Genomic DNA, 13329 nt, shown 5'->3' on the forward strand with positions numbered 1-13329 from the left:
ACACACTGAATCAGGAACCAAAAGCGTGTTTTAGTCCAGAAAATCTCCAGGTTCCTATTTCTTCCTGTCATTATACAATCCCTCCAGAACTCATTAATTTGCTGTCTGCTCCTCTGGCAACCAAACTCATAGAAGACTCAACTCAGCAGAGCGCCCTGCTGGGGAGAACACCCCACAGAAGCACTGCAGGCTGCCTGCCCTCCTGCACGCTCTGCTCACCCTTGGTGTCCACCGTGGAGACCAGGCCAACAGAGCTGTTCCTAACAGCTACAAAGTCAGACACGTTAAATAAATCATTTTATTTTATATGATATTTTACGTATATACACATCTCTGAAAACAGCTTTGCAGAAGCTCAAATCTTCAACATCAATCCCCAAAGGCAAATCCGGTCCCCAAGGGGAAACAAGACTTAAGACGACGCTAAGGCCTCCAAAGTCCTCTCAAGGACCGTCAACCAAACTGCCTGCAGGTCTGCAGCTGCAGGCGGTTACATGTCTGCTTTTAAAGCAACCCCTTCCTGCCCTCGGGTATTACAATGTCCCTCTAAGCCCTCCCGTCTCAGGGTAAAAGCAGCCGTTGCAGAACCTTGCAGGGAAGCACTGACAGGACTGGACAAAGAGGATCAGAGCTAAGCTAATACTTCTGATGACACGACCTTGTCACTGTGTCACTTTACAGATGAATATATATAGAGAGAGATGTGGGGTGATATTGCTCAAAGTCACACAGCTAATAAGTGGCAAAGTCTATAACTCTGTTCTTCCCTTTGGCGTGACACCCCAGCTGGGACGCCCACAGGGTTCTCTCATGCCTGCCTGAACAGTCCTCTCCTGTCACTCATAACCCACCACAGGGTCTGACCCTAGCCTGCCTTTTCAGCATCTATTCCCTCCAGTCTCTCAGGAACAAGGCCGTTTGGGCCACTGTATGACTTCCGGCTCCCGGAAACCTCATTGCTCAGGCTGGTCTTGCCTGTGCATCCGGCCCGCTGCTCAGAGGCTCTTCCTCCCCTGCAGGTGTAGGTTTCCAATCTCCGCAGGGACACCCCCTCAGGGGAGCCCTCTTCTCGCTCTCAGCACGACAGGTGTCCCAGGCCACATCCCGAGCTGCCCCATTAGGACAGTGTGCGCCCAGATCTGTTAATCAGACCAGCAGCATCAGAGCCAGGGATTATGCCCGGGCCACCCTGCAAAACTACTGCCCGCCTCACAGCCCCCAGCCAGCAGGTCACCTGGAAGTCACAGCAAGTGCCCCACCCAATCCAGAAGCCTCTTCATTTGCCAGCATCGCTGATGACTGGTTTCCAAACTTTGGTCAGTTTTGCACAAAACAGCACCTTCAACTGTGAAGCAGAGGGTTTCGCTTCTGCTCCCCATCCTTACTGGTTATGTCAAGGAAAACAAAGAGGCCTTTTCTCAACACTTTTATAAAGACACCCTCCCACCCACAATACTCATATGCTCAAGAGCTTTGGATCCACGTGATTTTTTTTCTCTTATGATAAGCGGCTCAAAACACTGCAGGATTCCTTCTATTTAGATGGTATTTGTACTCAGTTTATTGGCTTTAATCTGTTTTTGTCTCTCTTTTCAATATCCCTAGCAGTTGCCACCTCTTAATCCCTTCAGCAGCCTCCCTCCCAACATCTACTCTAGGAAATCAGCTGTGATGAAGGGCCCTGGGGCAGTCACAGACAATGCAACTAAGGCAAAGAGAGGGTCCATAATTTGCCCGAGAAGATCAGCTTCAACCCCCAACAATGTGTGTCACGTCCCTGTGTTTAACTCTTATGCTAAGCAAGATAACTTTTCGTAGATTATGGTTATAAACAGATGAGGTATAAAAATACATACAAGGACACATATCTACTCTAAGATGCTCACTAACTCCACTATTTTGTTTCTACTTATTTCTATTAAAAAATATTAAGAGCCTCTGCAGTCAGTATAGCAAAATGTTACTGGGCTTTAAATCCAGAATATAGAGGTGTTAATTGTGTCCTTACTCATACTTATTTGTATGTTCACAAGACAGAATTATTTGAAAGTCCCTCTCACCTCCCCCTATTCACTACTGGCTCTCACCTGAGCTCCCAGACCACACATCTAACAACCTTTCACTTTACCCACAGCTGAACTCATCAGTTTTCCGCAGAACTCCCTCTGCAGCTTTCCCTCCTCAGAGCACAGAAGGACCATCATTTAACTCATTAATCCACCCAGAAACCTGGGCCTTACTCCATCCTGCATTCACAGACAGCCTTCATCCTTTCCTTTTTGCCATCTAAACATGCCTTCAATATGTTCGCTTTTAAACACTGACCGTCCCACCGCTCAAGTGGAAGCCACCAACACTGCCCACCTGGACTCATGAGTCTCCTAAGTGGCCCCACAGCCGCTCTCCCTTACTTGAGACAAATGGGACTGTGTCACTCCCGCGCTTTTTGGACTCTTTTCAGACCCACTCTTCTTAGAAGAAACTCCAAGTTCTTCACCAGGTGAAAGTCTTTGCCATGAAATTGTCACCTCAGGGAGGGCAGGACCCGCCCTCTCCCCTCGGCCCCGCCCTCTGGCAGAGCATCAGCTTGGGAGGACCTGCTGAGCTACACCAGCCTGTATTCTAAACCTGGTCTGAGTTCTTAGCAAACTGCTTCACTTATCCATACAATTCCAAGGTAAATTAGAAAGATTTTAGATGTTGAGCTAGACTATTGATTTTGGGATTTTGCACTAGCAACCTGCAAGGACATATTCTAAAGATTCTGTCTTCTTAAAACCACACCCAGGTTAAAGGAGTATTTGTGGAATGTCTTCGGAGGAAAAGGGACTGTACTTTTACAGGCTTTATGTTTTATAACATGAACAACCCGGACAGGGTCACAAATGGAATCGCCTCACAAGTGACAGAAGACAGGTGAGAGGCACAAAGCAACAGGTCGCAAAGTTGATTCTCCAGCCCCCCCAAAAAATTCCTGAAACAACCAAAAATTCTGAATTTTAAAAGTAAAAGAGTATCATATAGAGAAATGAAATAAATAATGCTCTTCATCAGGGTTTCAAGATCTCACTCCAGAGTTTTTAGCAGGCCATACTGAATCCTAGCACAGAAAAATCAAATGGACTTGTAGTGAGAAAGTTCCAGGAAAACTGCAGTAATTCCTCCACTTGTGTAAAGACATACACTCACCTGCTGAAGGTGAATGTAGACCGCATTCTGGATAAATTCTGAAGCTTCCAGTCTCCGCTTCTGGATGCCAAGGACATGGACAGCTTGGAAGCATGCTTCTAACTCAGTCACCGGCATTTTTACACTGCAGGGGAAACAGAGGCACCCAGTCAAGGGCAGAGATGTTCCTGTCGTGTCTCACAGGCCGTGCCTCGGGGATTCAGTGCCCTGCAGCAGCCCGGCCCCAGGCAAGGACCAGCAGCGTTTTCCACCCAAGCAGGAGGGGCACTGTGCTTGAGAAAGCCCTTCTCCGATGGGGGCAAGAGGGGCTGGTGGGGTTGAGTGAACCTATAAATGCCCACAGAAATATGCCTGCATTCATTCAAGTGATGCAAACAACTGTAGCAGGCTATTTAACAAAATTTCAACTGTCAGTGGAAATTTTGCCATTCCTTTCCGCATGTCCACTGCACTCTGAGACAGGCTTAGGCTCTCTTACACCTGCAGCTCTGTGCAATAGTTGTGAAGTCATTTTACTTTACAGATACCACGGTTCTGCCCAGGGTGATATCCAGCCCAGAGAGGTGGCCCAGGCCAATTTAAAGCTATGTGGCTTGGGCGCGGGGACAATTACAGGAGCTGGTTCTGGAGCCAGGCCCCTCCCCACCTCTGCTCCCCTCTCTCCCGAGGCCCCGCTGCCAAGCACTCAGGCTCCATGAACTTATGTCCTACTCTTCTACTCTACTCCAAACCCTTTTCCTTTTCTTTTTTTCCCTAATTATTCCCAGCTGGAGTGATTTTTCAATCTCAATATCTGAAAAAAATTCCTGCAGCCGAAAAAGAGGTCTCCAGAGGTCAATGCCCATATGCTGGTTCCTGAAGAGAGCCCCTGGCTACAGGGACCCTCACCAACACTCACGGGGCATCAGAGATGTTGCAGGGTCGGCCACCCCCAACAAGAGTTTGCTGTCACCCCAATGCCTGCACAGCACCCCTGCTCACAAAATATAGTTGGTCCACTTATCGGTTATTAAGAAGCAAAAATACAAAATTGCTCATGTTTCTTACTAAAATTATCTATGAAGCTGGAGAGGGAATTGTAATAAAATATAACTGTTTTTACCCTATGTTAGATCTGTTCCTTTGGGTTTAAACCTGTGCCCTGTTTCCTAGGCTCAGACTTGGTAGCTCTGCACCATTTGAAAAAGAAAGTTGCCTTTAGCCTGAAATCTACAGGAAAGCCTATTCTCCTGGCCCTGATCTTTAAAAATGTTAGCTCATCTGCACTTCTGTAGAGATGGCAAGTTGCATACTAGAGAATAGCCTTTGTTTTTTTGGAGGTTTTACAGGGGTACCATGATTTGATCCACATGGACAGCTGCAAGAACAGTGGATTCAAAGGACAAACAATTCATAAAGCAAGAAGTATGCAACAACCAACCACAACCCCGCCCCTTTTTAGTATAAAAGGAGACTGAATTCTTACTTGGGGAAGATAGTTCTCCAGGACATCAGTGTGCCGTCTTCTGGGTCTGCCAGTGTTGCAAGTGAAGTCACTATTCCTTGCTCCAACACCTCATCTCCCGGTTTATTGGCCTGTCATGCGGCTAGCAGAACGAGTTTGGACTCGGTAACAAAATGACTGCATTGGAGGTAGTATGTCTCCAATGTTTCCTTGTTTCCAATATGTAACATGCACATCATTTATGATCTAGTGCAAATAATTCATCAAAGACAACCACAAAAAGAAACTATACTCACCTAGCTATCAACATTGAAGTCACAACCTGTCAATTTTATATGCTGTTGAACAACACAATGGAAAAACTTAACATAGGGAGTTGATTCCACGGAAATAAAATTATTTCTACTCCTTCAATACTTTTTCTTTTCTTTTCTATTTTATTTTGTTTTGCTTATTGAAAGGAAAATAAAAGTCAAGTCATTTTATTTCACGTATTTTTGTTATAGCTACATTCTTTAAATACTACAAAGAGATTTAAATTGCAAAAAAATTGTTCATATATTAGTATAAAGATATATACACAATCAATGGGGATTAGGAAAGGAATGGACATTTACTAAAAATCCACTGCAATCCTGTCTTTTACAAGCATATCCTGGAATATAAGCTGTATGATCCAGGGGCCCCACCCCCATTCTCACTGTTGTGTCACTTAGTAATCAACTACTAAGGCACCAGCATAGAATCATGTGATCAGTATTTTAGGAATAAATTAGGGAATTAGCTCATTCAATTCTAAAACAAAAACCCTAAAATAAATACTGAACTTATTTACAGATAAAGAAAATTGGAACCAAAAAAGTAGTTATTTCCCCAAGGTCACAAAGCTAATAACTGATAAAGACAAGATTTGAACTCATCTGCCTGATTCTAAAAACTAAGGTGGAAATCCCATTTGACTGGGGAGGGTCCAGCAGCACAGCCTATCACCCTATCTTTGTTCAGATCTAGCCTTAGACAGCCTGAGACAGCACCCCATTCCTATTGAACTTGAGGGCAAATGATAACAATAAGGATTTTATATCCAGTAGTTTGTTAGATCTCATTTATATAAAGTGTCAGCAGGTCAGCAGAAAAACTCTGGAAAATATGAGTGGGTCCAGAGCTTTCTGCTGATTAGTAACTCAGTCTCTCAGGACATAGTGACCTTCCCATGAGAGGCCTCATGGACATAAACTAAAGGCAGCTGAGCAATGAAAACTAACAAGAACCTGGAACTCAAGCAAGCAGTTTCCCTGCCATCCCCCACCCAGTTGCCTCTTCACCCGCGTGGACACGATGGCAGGAGACCCAGGTTCTTGTCCAAGGTACATCATCATGGATTCTCATCCATAAAAATTTATGACTCTATGCTGTCTTATGTCCATTAAAACTCAAATATGATAACACCAATATCTCAGCAGACTATCTATGTCTCCACTTCCTGTCTTCTAATAGGAGAATAGTTTTATGGACAAAAAGCAGAAATCCAATTTAAAAAACCATGCACGAAGCCAGGTGAAATTCTGCTTAAGAGACTGCTCTCACGCTCAGTAAATGAAAACTCAGTAAAAGTGGTGCTTCTCCCTCAGCAAATGGGAGGTAGCCTGATGTGTGTGTGTGTGTGCACGTGTGTGTGTGTAAATCAAATACAATGAATTCTGGGATGTGTACAGTTTTTTTTAAGTCACTGTCATTTCATGGGAATGAGCCAACATTTAAATAATTTGAATCTAGTGTTCTGAGAGAGTCTCAGGCTCTTGGTGGAGGAGGTGAAAGGGGAGAGTGAAGGAGAAAAGAGGTACATGAAGCAAAGAAGTAAGAATACTGCCAGGGAAAGGCAAGACGTTAGTTTTGTTCTTCCTTGCACCACATACAATTTAGGGACTCGCTTTCCGCTGATGACTTATCGAGCATTGAGTTGCAGGAGAAGAGGGGACAGCTCATTGCTCACTGAGCTTGTGACTGTATGTGGCATCTTATAGACACAAATCATTTACCCTGATCAAACACTCTAGCAGCAGGCTGTAATTCTCCTGTTTTGAGAGACAACAAAGCAGGAGTTCAAACAGGTTGCATAACTTGACAAAAGTCAGAGGTCCAGTAAATTAAAGAGGATTAATTCAAACTCACATCTGAATGCAGAGTCTGATCTTCCCACTCCCAGGACTGGAAAATCCTTAACACAGGCTCCCCAGCTCCCCTGCTTTGTTCCTGGCACCAAGCATTTCCCATGGCAATGGTCACCATTTCTCACAGACACAGCGCTCTGTGCAGCAAATGACCTTGATCAGACCTTGATCATCTACCTGCCACGCCCACCAGGCTTCACCATACAGGTAGGAAAGCTGGCTTTCAAGTGCATACAAAGCCATTCCTTGTCTAACCTGGGCTCTTCTGTGGTTTCTCCAGCCTAAAGGCAGCCATGACACTGCTCACAGTTTGTACATGAGCCACACTACCTCTCTCCATCTGTCTCCCCACCTATACTACTTAGCTATGACCATTTTGAGAATCTTTGACACAAATTTTTAAAAACAAAAAAGAAAGGATTCTGGAACAACTACTTAATACTTACAATTTTAAATGACAAATTACAAAGTGAGTATTTACAAACCGAATCTTCCTTTCTAAATTTCAGTTTTAAGCATTTAAAAATATAATAGCAAAAAATTTTCACTTACAAAATTGACAAAAACAGAAACAATAATCTGGAATAAGTTAAAAAATAATGCCCATGTTCTAAATGGAGAAACTTCAGGACTGTACTGAGGGGTAAAGTAAGAGGTGAGAATGTAGAGACATAAACAAATTGCATGGAGGAAAGCAGTTTTGTAAAGATGCAAGTTCTCATCAGAATAATTCAAAACTTACTAAAAAATCCCATGACAACTCCAATCTGATTTTTTTTAACTTGAACAAAATATTTTGGAATTCTTCAGGAATAATAAAATCATAATACTAGACAAGAAAATTTGGGATGGAAGAAAAGAATCAAAAAAAATTCAGACTGCCAATTATTAAATAAATTTTTACAATATGTAAGTTATGGTGCTGGAGTAAGAAAGACAGATTGACAGAAGGGAACCATGAGCTCAAAAAGAGACTCTAGTGTATATAAGTATTTTGTAAAGGTGGGATTTCAAATCAAAGAGAAAAGTATGACTTCAATAATTGTCCTGAGACAATCTGAGAATCACCTGGAAAGAATAAATACTATTCCTCTCATAAGGACCACAAGATAAATTACAGACAGTGATGTAAATATTAAAAAGTACTAATAACAGCAAATACAACACTTTGCTCTTATTAACTCAACTTACCCTTACATTAACAAGCACTATTATCATCTCCATCTTAGAGATTAAAAAAAACCTACAGAGGAGATTTATTCCAGTATAAGAAATTATTTTTAAGAATAATGTCAAAGATAAAACCCATAAGGAATACATTTATTATCATAAGAATATTTTGAGACACTACCAAAATAAAAATCCTCCTAAACAAAATGAAAGGCAAGAAATGACAAGAAAAAGCTCTGTGATACATGTTGTTGAAGACAAGAAGTTAATGTTCATAACATACAAAGAGCTTCACAAAGCAACAAGAAGCTCCCCCACTTAAATGTGTGCAAAGGATAAAAGGAATCATTCATTTTAAAAAAGTCAAATGGCTGATGAGTGAAAAATGCTCAATACCTCACTGGTCATCAAATGCAAACTAAAACAATGAAAAAGCACTTTTGCTCATCATATTGGCAAATATTTTTAAAAGATATTCTAGCTAGTGTCCATCTGTGGGAGAAGAAACCATGAGCGACATTTTCAGAGGACGACATGTCAATGGATATGTAAACTCTGAAAAACGTACGTACACACTGACTCAACACCACTTCTACGAATCGTTTCCTTTAGGAAAAAACAAATTTAGTCCAAAAAGATGTACCCATCAGGGCATTTACACAGCACTGTTTACAATGGTGGGAAGAAAAACTGAAGTGAAATCATATCCAGCAATAGAGAATTCGTTACATAAGTAATTGTGCATCTTTTCATTCCCCTATGGAAGGAATTTCTAGAGTCACTTGAAAGGAGTCTGTGATGAATGTAAATGTCACATCCAGGGACTGAATTTCCAGAAGCCTTAACTAAAGGAATACTCATAAAAGATCACAGGAATGTCTGTACAAGAAGGATGCCAGTCAAATATCCTTTCTGACAGTGGAAAATGGAGAAAACTTAACTGTCCACCATCAAGACAATGATGCGGTAAATCACGACGAGCTGCGAGCAATGAGGGAGCCGGCGTTTTGCCGTGGTCCAGGGCCTTGTCCACAGCATTCTCTCACCAAAGGTGTGCGTGGGAAAGAGACCACACCCGCAAATCAGGAGACCCCTCCACTCTATCTGAAAGGACCGGGTGAGTCTGGAGTGGGAGGACGTCTATGATATACACCTGAGTGATTAAAGCGAGCTGCAGATAAACATATATTATGGTCTCATTTTTAAATAAAGCATATATACACACACGTATACATGGAATTCTCATATGTGTGTATATATGTATGTCATAGGCATAAAGGTCATGAAATATATATACCAAATTTTCAACAGCTTTTAATCTTCGGAAATAAGGGGAAGGGAGGTAGGGCCTTCCTGTACCACCACAGTTCTCTTTTCAGTATTTCAGTTAAGTATACTTGGAATTTAAAAGTTTATTTAAGTCCGAAGTAAAATGGACGATGCCTCCACAAGACAGAATGCTATACTGGTCATCAAAAATCATCCCAGAGGAGATAGAATATTGTAGAAAAACATATAAAAAGCCGAATGGAAAATGGAGGTGTCCACACAGTAAACAATCACAGAGTGCTCTCTGGTTTTTTATGACAGAGGTGATACACACTGACGAAAATATACGTTAACGTGTTAATTATTATCTTTGAATAGCGGGACAAGGAAAGCCTCTTTTGCCCACTTTTTCAGACTTATTATTTTAAATGCACATTCTTTTTCATCTGAAAAAAAGCATTTTTAGGTGTGTAGTACTACGCATTGGAGAATAATACAAGAATACTTAGAGAAACAAGTAACTAGGAGACAAGGCAGCAGCATCACAAAATGTAGGACGGGCGATCCTGATTAACACCATGCAGTTACATAAGGACCCACAAATTGAGAGCACCTGCTGTAACAGGGCATGATCCCCTTCTATTTGTCAGCAGTGTCTTCAGGCCTGAGGCAGTTCTGAGCACGGCCAGTGTCAGTGCTGGTGTCTGGATTGATGCTACTGGGGGTGAGGGCACCTGCAAGCCGAGAGGAAGAACAGAAATCATCCTCTGCCTTTTCTGTCTTGTTTCTTTGTTACTTTAAAAGAGAGGCATATATAAGATAAACTGTGTATCTACCCAAATGAAATTTCAGTAATGAAACCGTTTTTAAAGACTTCACAGCTTATATTCTGCCTATAACTGTCTTTTCAACAAAGCATCATATTTATTAAATGTTAATTAACTCAGTTAATTAACTCCCTGTTGAAACATTCTAGTAAAGAACATGAAATGCAGTATGTAAAAGAACCACACCTGCAGTGACTAGCTCAGCTGTCTTGACGGCAGTGCAGTCAACCCCCACCATCTTGTGGCCCTGAGCTCCTGATGCTGGTAAGACATCACGCTGCTGCCTCAGATGGAGAGAAATGGTGAAAGCATTTCTTGAACCCTACAGCACTGACAAAACATAACTGACAAATCCCAGGCTCCTTTGAGGCTCTCATTTTCTGTTTCTGGCCAACCCCCGTCAATGAGCAGAACCACCGAATTCCCGAGCCATGGGACTCACGTGGGAAGGAGTTTTGGAGAAATTTCCAGGTATAGAATGTAACCAACTATACATAGAACTCTGAAAAAAGAAAAGATGCCATACTCTGATTTTGGAAGACACTCAAAATATTCTCCTGAGCCTTAGTAGCTGGAAAGGCTGAGCTTCTCCTAAGCCACTTATTTATTTCACAGCCTGTAAGCATCTCCCACAAACCCTGCTTCCCTGTGTCTGCTGGGAGCTTGAAGCACACTGCTGCTGTCGATCTTATAAGTCACAGGGCAGAGGCGTGTGTCTCACGCCTGCAACCCTCACACAGGCTCGCCTCCTAGCCTCACTGTCTGAACTTGGCTCCATTTTCTCACCTGTTTATTTAGTATCTGTTCTTCTGTAAGCTGCCTGAAATGCGTTTTGGAACATGTCAGAAGAATCAGTGGGTTGAGAAATGGACAGATTGAGAGGTGAGAGATGGGCAGACAGAGAGAGAGACTCCAAGAAAAGGGGAAAAAATAAAATTTCCTATGCAAAACCCTCTTCTAATCAGGGAAGGAAACCACCACGGAAAAGTGTGAAGAGGCAGGTAGCTTAGGACTGTTTCCTGGATTCCATGAAAAGTAACACCAAGAGATGAGAGGGTAGAACTTTAAATAGTAAAAGAAAAAAGTATGCATGCTTGAAAAATATATCTACAATATGTACTTTCTAAAGAATAGACTCAAATCAGCAAGGCCCAATAACACTATACTTGGGTATTTACAGAAGTGAGAATCCCATCTCCAAACCACAAGGCATCCCTTCGGAACACTGACAGTCTACATGGGGCGGTCATAAAGCCGTCACTGCAAAAGCTATGCTACCCTGCACTTACGAGGAACGAGCAGCTGTGCTCAGGCTGCCCACGCGCGTCACTTACACCCCACAGCACCTCTACGGGGGGGGACGCCTAGCGAGCCCCGTCTCTGCAGGACAGAAAATCAGTTCTGGAGAGGCTAAGCCAACCTACCAGTTCTCCATCACACAGGACTTGTCACTCCAGAGCAGGAATCGAACTCGGTCCCACGAATGTAACCATGGTACTACCGTGCTTTGTGTGCTGTTTGTGTGTATAATACATTTGTTTCTATCATGAAAGGGTATTTAATAAATGATCGGTTGTCTTGTCTATCTCATTAGCTTACAATTAATCTTTATACTGTTGAATAGTACTCTTTTCCCGTGAAGAAATGAACGGAAAGAGCGGAGGTCAGAATGAGGTGGGGCTCCATTCTTTATCTGGGATCTCATCTCATCGAAGTCCCCAAACAGGGAGAAGGAGCAAATGTTCTCTTTATCTTTTAAAGAGAGGGCTCCAGTGATGGTGACTTATTCAATTCCAAAACCAAAGCTGGGGAAAGGGCACATGCAGCAATTAGAGCAGTATCAGCTGTAGGAAGGCGAAAAGAGCTCACGGGAGGGCTCAGGGGGCAGCCTCATTTAATTTCAATCGATAAAACAATAACACACTCTAAAAATATTAGCATACAATGGATTTGCTCTTTCTTGACATCTAGCAAGTTTCCACAGCCCACATGTAACATTATCGTGAACTAGTGAAAGGAAGAGTCCACAAACAGGGAAAATCAATGCCACAGGCAGGCTGAAACCCAGGCTGGAGTTTAGGAAGGGAAAGGACATAGTTAAGGACTGAGGAAAGGCTGGGGGAAAGAATCATCACAATGACTCTCAAGCATCATCCAACAATCATATAATCATTCATTCAAGAGAGAGTTACTGAGGTCGTATTCTGTGCAAGATTGTACAGCGGGCGAAGCAAGAGCGCAGCATCCATGGTGGCAGCAAGTTGCGGGGCTCAAATACATTTCTGATCCCGGTAACTTGCACACTTGTCCTCAGTATAAAGGCAAAGATAAAAAAAGTAAAATAGTACTCTGTAAACTCAAAGCATTGTTGAAAAAAAAGTTAAGAAGACCTAAATACAAGGACAGACACTCCACACACATTCCTCTATCAAAAGACAGTGCTCTTGGAATGGCAGTGCTCCCCAGAGCGATTCGTATATTCAACGTGGTCTCGATCACAATCCCAGCGGGCTCCTCTGCAGAAACTGACTACCTGCTGCTACAATTCATTTGGAAATTCGAGGATCTCAGTAAACAAAACGTACTTGAAAAAGAACAATTTGAGAGGACTTGTAATTCTCAATTTCAAACCTTACAACTGTACCTCCAGGTGAGATTAGAGGCCATTGTGAAGTTATTACTGTGTTTATCCTTATTTACTAAATTCTCTACAATGAATATTACTGTTACAATAAGAAAAATAAAAAATAAGTTATCCTTTAAAACATGCACACAGATTCATTCATTGGGAAAACATTATTTTATCAATAAAGAGATAAACAAATATCTAGTGAAAAAGGACAACTTAAAAACAAGAGTGCATTTGCATTTTTCATAAATTGAAAACTGAAAAGCACTAAGACGTCAAGTTTCTAGGGAGACCAATGCAACATATTAATAGTTATTTTCAGAAATCCTAATATAACAATGAAAACTCAGGAAAGGGAAAATCGTGACTGACAGCCAACTGCAAACACATGGAGAGCAAAGGCCTAGAAATCACAGTTCCTTTAACTCTGCTACTAACACAATAGGAGAGAAATTCCTCACTGAGGGGACAGTGGAATCCCATGCATAAGACAGGATACACAGTACAAACTGCACTAGAATCGGGGGTGATTTTCTTAGAAGAATTCTAAAGTTACAAAATTGCTGAAAAACTATTAAAACACTGACAGAAAGATTAAAACACACAGTCATATATATTATATAGAAACAT

At 42.1% G+C, this 13329-nt stretch overlaps 1 protein-coding gene across 6 annotated transcripts in view; it reads right to left on the reverse strand.

Moving 5' to 3' along the window:
- LOC140701240 (trafficking protein particle complex subunit 9-like) overlaps positions 1–13329 on the reverse strand; it is a 241850-nt gene that overhangs the window by 195536 nt on the left and 32985 nt on the right. For 3 of the 6 annotated variants that reach the window (XR_012080216.1, XR_012080215.1, XR_012080218.1), the window contains exons 2-4: positions 10257–10354; positions 9857–9977; positions 8871–9145 (exon numbers count right to left, since the gene is read on the reverse strand). The gene's annotated coding sequence lies outside the window, so the exon portion shown is untranslated. Of the gene's footprint in view, positions 9146–9856; positions 9978–10256; positions 10355–13329 lie in introns of those variants that run through there. The other 3 variants (XR_012080217.1, XR_012080213.1, XR_012080214.1) reach the window with 1 other exon arrangement.

This window comes from Vicugna pacos, chromosome 14 (genome assembly GCF_048564905.1).
Source record: "Vicugna pacos chromosome 14, VicPac4, whole genome shotgun sequence".
NCBI classification, from domain to species: domain Eukaryota; kingdom Metazoa; phylum Chordata; class Mammalia; order Artiodactyla; family Camelidae; genus Vicugna; species Vicugna pacos.